Source organism: Lynx canadensis, chromosome A3 (assembly GCF_007474595.2).
Source record: "Lynx canadensis isolate LIC74 chromosome A3, mLynCan4.pri.v2, whole genome shotgun sequence".
NCBI classification, from domain to species: Eukaryota; Metazoa; Chordata; class Mammalia; order Carnivora; family Felidae; genus Lynx; species Lynx canadensis.
In genome coordinates, this window is record NC_044305.1 from 23,825,595 (window position 1) to 23,837,951 (window position 12,357).

At 45.5% G+C, this 12,357-nt stretch overlaps 1 protein-coding gene across 1 annotated transcript in view; it reads right to left on the bottom strand.

Moving 5' to 3' along the window:
• The window catches only part of MYH7B (myosin heavy chain 7B), a 56,342-nt gene that overhangs the window by 30,883 nt on the left and 13,102 nt on the right, over window positions 1–12,357 (bottom strand). The gene's annotated exons all lie outside the window — the stretch shown is intronic.

Genomic DNA, 12,357 nt, shown 5'->3' on the forward strand with positions numbered 1-12,357 from the left:
CTCTCTAGAGCTGGGCTGGACTGGGCCAACCTCCCACCCCCAGTGGGCCCTCACTGGTAGAGTGCCCCCATGTAGACAATGCTCGGGCCCAATGCCCAGGCTGGAACAGGTGACAGCAGCTGTGGATCTATCTATAGCTCCCTTGCCCTTCAATTGTTCCCAACTTCAAACAATGGCTGGGCCCTGGATTATAGACACCCCCCACCAGACTTGCTGAAATGGATCCTAGGGGGCAGGGGATGAGAATCACGAGGCCCACATCGTGATCTCTTGTAAGTATCTATCTCTGTGTGGACCTCCATGTTCCACTTATAGCTCTGGGCTAGAAGGCCTTTCAGCTCAGAGGCTGTGTGAGTAAATGATCAATGGATAAGGGAGAAAAGTGTGTGCAAACAGCAGGCCTGTACTTGGACATGTGGGTGTGTGTGACGTGTGTTTCCCTCCTCCTGCTTTGGTTGACAGACACATGTGGACACTGGGGTGCCAGTTCCGTGAGGGCAAAGACCTAATCTTTTTTATTCTCTGCTGTATCCCAGCCTGAACCTGGCCATGGTGAGTATTCAATGTACATTTCTTATTTTTTTTTAATATTTTTTTGAGAGAAAGAGAGAGCACGTGCGCACACGTGAGAGCAGGGGAGGGAGAGAGGGAGAAAGAGAATCCTAAATAGGCTGCACGCCCAAGGCATAGCCAGATCTCAAAACTGTGAGATCATGACCTGAACCGAAATCAAAAGTTGGACACTTAACGGACTGAGCCACCCAGGCGTCTCTCAATATACATTTCTTACCTTGGCCCTTAGGGAGAGTAAGGGGGTGCCATGTAGTGACAGGGCTCAAGCATGAGAGGCAGTATAGGGTAGTGATGAAGAACACCTTAAAGTCAGACTGCCCGGGATTGAATCCTGGCTCTGCCAACTACCAGCTCTGAAATCTTGGGAAATTATTTAACCTCTGAACAATGGAAAATCGTAAAAAAGACCTACCACAACACAGGATTCTGATGAACACTATATGAGTTATAACATCTGAAGTGCTTAGTTACAATAGTGCATGCCAGAGTAAAGACTCAGTAAATTACTGTTCTTTACAACATATATCATTAAGTGAAAAAAGCAAGGGGCAGAAGAATGGATGGGATGTGCTATCGCTCATGCAAAAATGGGGGGATAGAAGAGTCACGTATTTACGTGTCTACCTATGGAGGGACCACCTTTGCTGGTAAGAGCGGTGGCCTCTGGAGAGGGGAATAGGCGGCTGAGGGCTAGGGAAGGGAGGGAGACTGATTTTTTTCTTGGTTACCCTTTTATACTTTTGAATTTTGAATCATGGGTATACATTATCTAGTTCTTAAGGATTCGCTAAATGAATAAGGTTCACTTCCAACATGATCCTTGAAAAAGCAAGCTCCTATTCTGTGCCAATGGGGAAGGCCGGGTGAGGGCCAGTCCTCAGGGTGTGGGCTCATTGACCTCAGCCCTGGGTCTGAGTCTATGGGTCACCCTCTTTTCTCCAGCCCAATAGCAGGCAAGACACATCCATGCAAAACCATCCCAGAGCAAATGGTAAGCCAGAAGGGAGGCTTTCCAGTTTCTAGGCCAAGCAGCAGCAGAGGTGGCAGGGGCGGTGGAAACAGGCTCCTGCCCTCTTCCCTGGCCCCAGACCCCAACTCTTCAGCCCAAGCTATTCTTAGAGGCTGGATAATGCCAGCAGTTGCTGCTGCTCATATTAGCCTCCAGAACCACTAGCACTGACAGGCCCAGTGCTACCTGCACCCCCTGGTGTGCTGGCCTCTCTGCCAGGTGTGGGCATCCTGCTGCTCTATCCTCTGCACTGCAGAGGCCACACATATTCCAGCCACCACAGGTAGGTGAGGGGACTGGGTAGTAGTCTCCTGCAAGACTCCCCTTGCCAGGTAGCTGGGTGGAACAGAAAGGGTCAGAGTGAGGGGTATCATCGTGCTGATAGATATTCTGGCCCAATCACAGGTTCCAAACTATGCTTAGAATATGAACGGGTCTATGGGCACAGGCTAGACAGAAGAGCTGGGGTGAAGGGAGGGCAGAAATAATAGCATGGAGGGGGCCTGTGTACAGAGGAGGGAAATAGCCAAAAATAGGTCTAGGGAAGAGATGGCAGAAGAGGGTCTGATAGCACTGGCTCTAGAGCAGACTGTCCAGGTCTGTATTCTACTTGCTATGTGACCTTGAGCAGGTCTCTTTTCCTCCTGGAGCTTCAATTTCCATTGTAAAATGGGCATAACCTTATTTCATTTGGTTGTAAAGCAGAGTCAATTATATAATGTATATAAAGAGCTTAGCCTCTGACTGCCATACATAAGCACATATAAATGTTTGGTGATTTTATCATTAGCTCCATAAGGGCAGTGATGTTTCTTTTTTTCAGCTTTGCACCTGCAGGCACTAGACTGGCACACATTAGGAATGCCTCTTCAAGTCCTTGCTCTGCTATTTACAAGCTAAGTGACCTTGAGCAAGTTACTTAACCTCTCTGAGCCTTGGGTTCCTTCTCTGCAAAATGGATATATAAAAAATACCTCCCTTATAAATGTTGCTGAAAGAAATAAAGAAACCAAAGTGCTTATCCCAGAGTAAGAGGTCAGCAGTGTGAACACATGATCCCTGTGAGTACATGTATGTTGGGGTAGTCTGGTGGAGGAGCCTTGGGTCTCCCATTCTGGGGACAGAATTTGAAGCAGTGTTCAGGGCAGCCAACATTCTGGAAGAGATATCCTAGTGGGCCTACCAGGTGGAAACAAAGTCCCAGAATCTTGTAAGACCACAGCCATACTACCCCCCAAATCCTATGCCACAGTCCAGGCCCTCCCTAGGATCTCAGGATCAGAACAGGTTTATCTCAGCCAGGGTCAACTTCCCATTTAGTTGAGTATAACAAACACTCTCTGATGCCCCTCAGATTGGGACTGGTTCTGGTCTTGTTCCCAAGGTCCAGGAGTCTGTCTAGTAGAGAAGACAGTCATGGAGGAGGCACAGAGAGTTTGTAACAATTGATACAGAATATCCCAGGGGAGGGGCAACCTGGTGGAGTAGAGAATGAAGGAGGAACATCTGTCCTTCTCAGAAGACCAAACAGAGGTGGAGTGGGAGGAGTGGGAGTGGGTTGTGGCTCTGCCCTTGCCCTTATGATAGTGGTGTCAGCTCAGGAGGTGAAGGACAGAGAGGCTCAAAGAATTAAGCTCAGAAACCAACCCAATGGGTCTACTCTGGGTCTCTTGAAGTGTTTAGGGTGACCCTGCACTCCTCCACATCTCAAATAATACTGCCCACCTCTCTGTGGAGCTGGACTTTGCTAACTTAAGGGCAAAAAGCCTCCTTGCACATAGCCCTTGGGATTTTTTTTAAGTTTATTTATTTCTTTGGAGGGGGGGCATATGCACATGCAAGTGGGGGAGAGGCAGAGAGAAAGAATCCCAAGCAAGCTCCGCACTGACCTGAGCCGAGATCAAGAATCAGATGCTTAACCAACTGAGCCGCCCAGGTGCCCTAGCCCTCAGGATTTTTTATGTGGGTTGAGAATGCTGTCTTACAAATATCTCTATTGTCCTACCAATACTTTGGGCCTTAAATTTCATTTTTTAATTGAAATTTCTTTTAGGTAATTACATATTCACAATTATAAGAAACAATACAGAGAGATCACCTGTATTGACATTGATACTATCCCCCAAGTTCATTCAAGTTTTCCCAGTTTTACATATACATGTGTGTATGTGTGTGTATTAAGTTCTATACAATTTTATCACCTGTATATGTTCACAGATCCACCACTACAGTTAATATTCTGAAGAGTTCCAACAACAAGACACCCTCCTCCCTCCCATCCTTAACCCATCCAAAATTAACCTCCAATCTGTTCTCCATTTCTAAAATTGTCAATTCAGGGGCGCCTGGGTGGCTCAGTTGGTTAAGAGTCTGACTTTGGCCTAGGTCATGATCTCGCGGTTACCAAGTTCAAGCCCTGAGTCAGGCTCTGTGCTGACAGCTCAGAGCCTGGAGTCTGTTTCAGATTCTGTGTCTCCCTCTCTCTCTCTCTGCCCTTCCTTCATTCATGCTCTCTCTCTCTCTCTCAAAAATAAATGAATATTAAAAAAAATTTTTTTACTTGTCAATTAAAAAATGTTACATAAATGAAATCATACAGTATGTAACTTTTTAAGATTCACTTTGTTCACTCAGCATAATTCCCTGGAGATTAATCCAAGTTGCTGCCTACATCAATGATGTGTTCCTTTCTGTTACTGAGTAGTATTCCATTTTATGGATGTGCCACAGTTTGTTAAAATTTTACCTGTTGAAGGATACCTGGACAGCCCTCAGTCTGAGGTGTTATCTTATCACCTGCATCCTAGGAGGCCAGGGTCACCCACATCCTCCAAATTCTTGTTCCACCTGTCCAGGGACTTCTTGAGACCTGGAAATGGGCAGATCCCACTCTGCACCCCAGCAGCCAGCTCAGGACTTGGCACAGAAGAGGTGCCCATGAGTGCCTGCTAAATGGGCCATGTCCACTGGGCTGGGGGCACCTGCCTCTCAAGAACCATCTTTTCCAGGGGGCCTCTCACTCTGCTCCCTGTTGCCCTTTCCACACCAGGCCCAGTGTATTTCATAACTCATGTTTCTCACCCACCCAGGCCTGGACAAGCCTCTCCTTTCTTTGATCTCTTGGGTTTAGCTGAGCCAGGCGAATGATATAGCACAGTGCTTACAAGTTCTGGAGTCAGACTGAATGAAAACTCTCAGTTACTCTGCCTCTTTGAGTTACCCTGTTTGTCATCTGTAAAGCAGGAATACTAATAGCACCTACTCCATTGGAATTAAGTGAGGTAATACTCATAAAAAAGGCACAATGCCTCACACATAAGTGTTTAATAAGTGATCATTGCTCTTCTTTTTCTTATTATCCTTTTCATCATTCCCAAACTCAGCAGAATAAACAAGAGAAATACATACCACCAATATCAAGACTATGAGAAGGTTAAAAAAAAAAAAAAGGTCATTCCTAGACTATGGGACCCCATTCTGATCCTTCTCTCTCTCCAGCTCCTTCCCTTCTTGGTGAAATGGAAGGGCAGGACTACAGCCTCCCCCTGGAGAGAGGCTCCCATTACTGGTGTCAAGGTGACAATTGCCTTCTCCCATTTATAGGGTTGTCAGTCTCACCCAACACTTCCTAGCTCCAGAGTCTCCCTATAACAGCCAGCACAGTGTAGGCCCAGAGCCCTGCCATCATCTAGCCACAAGCAGGGTCACAGGGTCATCTCCTCAAAGAGCTGCCTCTATTCTGCTTTTGTGTGCACCTGCCTATCCAACCATGCAAATATTTACTGAAAAAGAAACTTTGCTATTAATCTGGGAAACTCCAACAAAGTGTCATTTCACACCCACTAGACTGGCAAAAACAAAAAAGCCTGACAATACTGAGTCTTACTGAGGATACAATTCTAATACAACAAGGGCAATTCTAATACATCGCTGGCAAGAGTGCAAATTTATAAAACCACTTAAGATATTTGGCATTATCTAGGAAATCTGAATATGCTCATGACCTTCAACACACTGCACAAGGAGGCACATTTTAGATGGTTTATCATTTGTAACAGCAAAATACTAGAGACAACCCAAGAGACCATTCACAGGAGGAAAGGTAAATAAAGTGTGGTTTTTATGCAGCGAACCTATACAGCAGTGAAAACAAATGAACTAGTTACCCTGATCAAATGGATGACTCTCCCAACATAAGGCTGAAGTGACAGCAAGCTGCACAAGAATGTAAACAATGTTACCATTTAAAGTCCAAAAAACAGAAAAAATTGTATCAAATAATGTTTAGAAACACACACCTAGTAAAAGGATTAAAAATGCATAGGACCTACCTCATACCATATACAAAAACGAACTAAAAATGAATCAATGACCTACATGTAAGAGTGAAAACTATAAAACTCTAAGAAGATATAGGTACAAATCTTCACGATTTTGGATTAGGCAATGGTTTCTTAGATATGATACTCAAAGCACAAGCACCAAAGGAAAAACAGATAAACTGGACTTCCTCAAAATGAAAAACAGTGTACTTCAAAGGACACTGTCAAGGGGCATCTGGGTGGCTCAGTCTGACTCTTAATTTCAGCTCAGGTCATGATCCGAGGGTTGTGGAATTAAGCCCGGCGTTGGGCTCCATACTGAGTGTGGAGCCTTCTTGGGATTCTCTATCTCCCCCACCTGTCCCTCTCCCCCGCTTGTGCACTCTCTCAAATTAAAAAAGAAAAAAAAAAAAAAAAGGGACACTATCAACAAATCAAAAAGACAATCCAGAGAATGGGAGAAACTACTTGCAAATCATGTATCTGATCAGGGTCTAAGATCCAGAATATATGAAGAATTCTTATAACTCAACAATAAAAAGACAAATAACTGAAATTAAAAATGCACCCTCTCTTTTATTAAGTGAAAGAGAAACTGAGTCAAAAAGCAGTCTAGGAGGGGTACTTGTGTAGCTCAGGTGGTTAAGCATCTTGATTTCAGCTCAGGTCATGATCTTGCAGTTTGTGGGTTCGAGCCCCACATCGGGCTCCATGCTCTCAGCAAAGAGCCTGCTTGGGATTCTCTCTCTCCCTCTCTCTCTCTCTGCCCCTCCTCTGCTCATGGTCCCTCTCTCTCTCTCTCTCTCAAATAAATAAACTTAAAAAAAAAAGTAATTTAGGAGTAGAATGGTGGTTGCCTATGACTGCTTGGGAGAGGGGAACGGGGAATTATTGTTCAATGGGTACAGAGCTTCAGTTGGGGAAGCTGAAAAAGTTGCTGAAGCAGATGGTGGCGATATCTGCACAACGAGAATGCCACCGAACTGTACACTTAAGTGGCTAAAATGGCAAATTTTACGTATATTTAGCTATAATAAATTTTTTAAGTAAAACAAAATTAGGCAAAAGATGTGAATAGACAAAGGAGATAAACAAATAGCCGATAAGCACATGAAAACATGCTCAGTATCATCAGTCATTAGGGAAATGCAAATTGAAACCACAAGTGACACTACCTCACACCCACTGGGATGGTCAAAATCAAACAGCCAGGCAGGAACACGTGGTAAGAATGTAAAAATTGGAACTCTCACACATTGCTGGTGGGAATGTAAAATAGTGCAGCCACTCTGGAAAACAGTCTGGCAGTTCCTCAAAAAGTTCAATAGAGAGGGGCGCCTTGCTGGCTCAGTCAGAAAAGCATGTGGCTCTTGATCTCAGGGTCGTGAGTTGGGAGTCCCACATGGGGTATAAAGATTACCTAAATTAAAAAAACAAACAAACAAAAAACAACTTGGGGGGAAAAAAAAGGTCAACATAGAATTACCCTGCGAGCCAGCAAGTCCACTCCTCGGTCTATTCCCAAGATAAATACAGCCCCACAAAAACCTGTACATGAATGTTCACAGCACCTTCATTCATAATAGCCAAAAAGTAGAGACAACCCAAACGTCCACCAACTGGCGGAGGTGCACAATGTGGTGTATCCACACAACGGATTACTGGTACACGCTACAACACGGATGAGCCTTAAAGACATAATGGTAAGTGATGCAAGCCAAATGCAAAAGGCCACCTACAGGAGTCCGTTTATATGAAATGTCCAGAATAGGCAAGTCCATAGACACATGACGCAAATTAGTGACTGCCAGGGGTTGGAGTGGAGGAATGGGGAGGTGACTGCTAATGGGTATGGGGTTTCTTTTGGTGTGATGGAAAAGTTCTGGACTTAGAGAGTGGTATTGGTTGTGCAATCTTGTGAACATACTAATAACCAGTGAATTGTATACTTAAAAAGGTTGGATTTTATGGCATATGAATTATAGCTCAATAAAAAATTACATAGAATAAACAACAAATTTAGGGGAGCCTTTATTCCTGAGGGATTACAGTTGTGGAGGAACACGAGGCCTTCAGCTATATTAGCAATGTTTTACTTCATAAGCTGGGGGGTGGGAATACGGGTGTTTGTTATACTAACCTGTATATCCTTCTTAATGTTTCATCATAAATAAAATTTAGAAGTATTTACTGAGTGTCGACCTGGACCAGGGCTACCTGGGTGGTTTAATGGTGGGTAAAATCAGATCCCACCCTGCCCAAAAGTAAGTGGGTAAGGATAAGCAGTAAGTGGAAAAGAAGGGCTGTAAGTAAGTCATCTCTCCTTTCTGGGCTTCTGTTTTCTCATGGATTATTTTATTTTAAATGTTTATTTGAGAGAGAAAGAGAGAGAGAGAGAGAGAATGAGCTGAGGAGGGGCAGAGAGAGGTGGGGACAAAGTATCCGAAGCAGGCTCTGAGTTGACAGCAGAGAGCCTGATTCAGGACTCGAAATTACAAACCACGAGATCATGGTATCAGCTGAAGTTGGCCACTCAATAGACTGAACCACCCAGGAGCCCCTATTTTATTTTATTTTTAAAGTAATCTCTGGGGGCCTGGGTGGCTCAGTTGGTTGAGCGACAGCTTCAGCTCAGGTCATGATCTCACAGTTCGTGGGTTTGAGCCCCATGTCAGGCTCTGTGCTGACAGCTCAGAGCCTGGAGCCTGCTTCGGAGTCTGTGTCTCCCCCATCTCCCTGTTCCTCCCCTGCTCGTTCTCTGTCTCTGTCTCCCCAAAATAAATAAACGTTAAAAAAATTTTTTTTAAGTAATCTCTACACCCAACTCGGGGCTTGAACTTACAACCCTGAGATCCCGAGTCATGTGCTCTACTGACTGAGCCAGCAGGGCACCCCTCCTCATGGATGAAATGACAGCTGGACTAGAATCTTGCTAGTAGAAAGTCTCTGAGGGTCCTGGGGGCTGAGGAGTGTCTCTCCCCTTTATCAGACCACAGTTTCAAGAACTGCTTATGCACGATGAGAGCACAGGCCTGGAGTCAGCCCTGGTGTCATCAATCACTGCAAGTGGGCCTAATGCAAAGCCCAGCTGAGTCTCTATTTCTTCTTGGTAAAAGAGGGACAGTAACTTCTCCCTCTCAGGATTACCATGGGGTGTAAATGAGATAACACATATAACGTGTCCAGGACAGGCCTGGCACACAGTAAATCCTCAACACATGGGAGAGTCCTCACTTTGATTCCACAGGCATTTCCTGAGCGGCACTGCTGGGCCAGGTCTGTACTAGGGCTAAAAGACAGAGGAATTCCACCGAATGGCCAAGCAATGGCCCCCCGCCAGGTGGGGAGACAGCCCCATAAACAACAATACCAGGCAGGGTGATGTCATTGCTAAAAAGAGACAGCGGCCACGCACGCACAGAGCAGACCATGTGCAACGCAGACCCCGGGACGGGCAGAGATGTCCCAGTCGAGAGGCCTAGGACGGGCTTGGAGAGAGGCCCTCACCGTGGGAAAGACACATACCAACTGAAGGCACTGGCCTCCATTCACACTGCAGTGCAGCCTTCCTAGTGTCTTTTCAGTGAATTCAGACTCAACTGTTCCCACAAATTCCCAAGAGCAGAGACTGCAATAGATTCAAAAGTCAGCTTTAGGAAGCCTGTGCACATGTGGGAGCACAGTGGCTAACCGTGGGAGGCTGCATGATCTCTGGCAAGTCAGGGCACATAAAAAGTGATATAACTGGAAAGCCATTAACCAAATACCTGGCACTTGGTGAACAGATTAATAAAGATTAATTATAGTTAGGGAAAAAAAATAGATTCCATTTTCAAAGTGAGGGCAGAGGGATTCAGAGAAGTGAGAAGGCTTGCCCATAGTTACACTGCTAGCTTTGGAGGCAGGATTTGAACTCAGGTCTGACACATCAAAGGCTCAGTGCCTCATAATCTCCCTCTGTTACAGAATCTTCAGGAGGCTCTCTGTAGTCCACTAAATGGAATCTAACCTTGCTGTGGAGAGGGGAACTAACAAAGGTTTGGGGCCAGAGAGACCTCAGGCAAGTTCCCCAATCCTGGGTTCCTTGATCTGGGACCCCTGAGTGGGCTCAGGGAGGTTTGTGAATTCCTCCACACGGTGTGCCAAAAGATTGTGTCTAATGGAGATTCTCAAAGGAGAATTCTCAAAGGCTTGTTACCTCAAAAGTAACAAGCCACTGACTTAGCCTCACTTGGCATGTTTTCTTACCTACCCAAAGGAGATACAGTACCTACGTTGAAAAGCTGTGAGGGCATTAAATGAAGTAGTTTATGAAAAGTACCCAAAACATCCTAAGCTCCCACCTATGTTGGTTTCCCTGCCTTTCTCCCTCCCCAGCTTATTTCTATCATTTAGCAAACGATATTGACGATCTACTATGGAGCAGATATCACTCCAGGTGCTGGTGGTAAAGTGGTGAACAGGACAGATATTGTCCCTGTTCTTATGGAACTCACATGGTGGAGAGAAACAGACAAAATTAGTAATTTCAGATACTAGTAAGAGCTGTGAAAAAAATATATATACTGATGGGGTGGGAATGGCATCTGAGGAGGAAACATGTGAATGACAAGAAGTCAGTTATGCCAAGATTTAGGGGCAAAGCCTCAGGGCAAAGGGAGCACAAAGACAAAGCCTCACTTGTAAGATGCTTGGCCAAGAGCCCCTCACACTCCCACACCTTACTCCCTGCACCACAAACTAGGTCCCCTTGAACAAGTCACATAACTTCTAAGACTCAGCTGCCACATCTACAAAATGGGAAGAAAGACACCTTACCTGCCACAATGTGAGGGGACTCAGTCAGAGGGCTGTTAAGATCTGGGATCTTCCCCAAGTCTCACCAATAGACACCTGATACACGTCATTTGGCACCCATCTTGGAGGAGGGGAACCTGCAGAGAACCCTGGGTGATGATTTTTTATTTTAATTTCATGCTGCACTAGAAATAGTTTCCTTTGTTCCTGGTGAACATGATGGACTTTTCCTGCCACCCGGGGCCTTTTATAGTAACTGCTGCTTCGGGCTCTTCCTCAGGTATAAAAGCAGACAAAGGAAGGGCATCATGGAAACACTGTCCTGCCCATAACCAGACCACCTATCCCTTCCCTCCCCCCAAGAAGATTGGAGGACTCAGCCTGTCCTGCAGACAGAGGGTGTACAAGCTTTATTTAAGGAGGTGGAAACATCCTGGCCCCTGGGTTGGGCCACCGATTTATAATTAGTTGTAGTTCTCCCTCCTAAATGTCTCTTTAACCTGTCCCCTTCTCTCCATCTCCTCATTGCCGCGCACCTTAACTCCCTCTGAGCATGCTTTCTGGCCTTAGTCTCCCCACTTCCAAACCACTTGCCACACTGTAGCCAGCACCTAACAAAAAATCGACCAGGTCTTTCCCCTGCTTAAAATCCTTAGGCAGCTTGGGGTGCCTGGGTGGCACAGTCGGTTAAGCGTCTGACTTCGGCTCAGGTCATGATCTCACGGTAAGTTCAAGCCCCACATCGGGCTCTGTGCTGACAGCTCAGAGCCTGGAGCCTGCTTCAGATTCTGTGTTTCCCTCTCTCTCTGCCCCCTCCCCTGCTCATGCTCTGTCTCTCTCAAAAATAAATTAACATTAAAAAAAACTTTTTTTAAATCCTTAGCTCCCCATCATTCACTGGAAAAATGCCAAACTTCTTAACCTGGCATCCAAGGCTCCCTCGCCAAGAATGAGCTCCTAACAGCCTGATCAACTCCCAGGCCCTCCTCAGTATCTATATCAAACTCCTCAATGTCTCTAAAATGAGCCTAGCCACACTTTGAATTATTTGCCTTTGCGGTTTCTGTTCCTGCTACTTGGAACACTGTCCCCATTCCTGCCTCTTAACTCCACCCTTACTTCTTTCACTGCTTACACATTCCTACCTAGCCCTCCAGACTCCAAAGCCCTCCCTGATTCCCCAGAAAAGCACTGTTTACCGGTCTACCTTCTTAATCAGATGTGAAAGCTGGGGTTCTCTCTTAGTTACTGTTAACTTCCCAGAGCTTGGACTGATCAGTTCAGGTTACTTTAACTTAAAAATTCATATCAGGTGCTTCACATTGAGAAGATCCTATCCCAATCCGGAAAGAAGGAACAGTTAAAGAACTGGAGGGCTGCCAAAAGGTAAGATAAGAATAGGGATCAAGAATCTGCATTCTCAAAAAGTGCCCCAGATCCTGATGCAAATGATATTGGGCATTTTGATATACAATACGTCACCCTCCAACGTTCCCAAGTTAAAAATTGCTGGAAAAATGAAAATACTTTCCTTTACCTCTACAGCTTTTCGGCAGCTGTCCCGAGGTTAGAGAAATCAGGTGGGCTTTTATGGGACTCAGCTGGGTGTAAAACAGAACCCTGGGTTCCAACACTGGCTCGACCCCTAACGTGCTA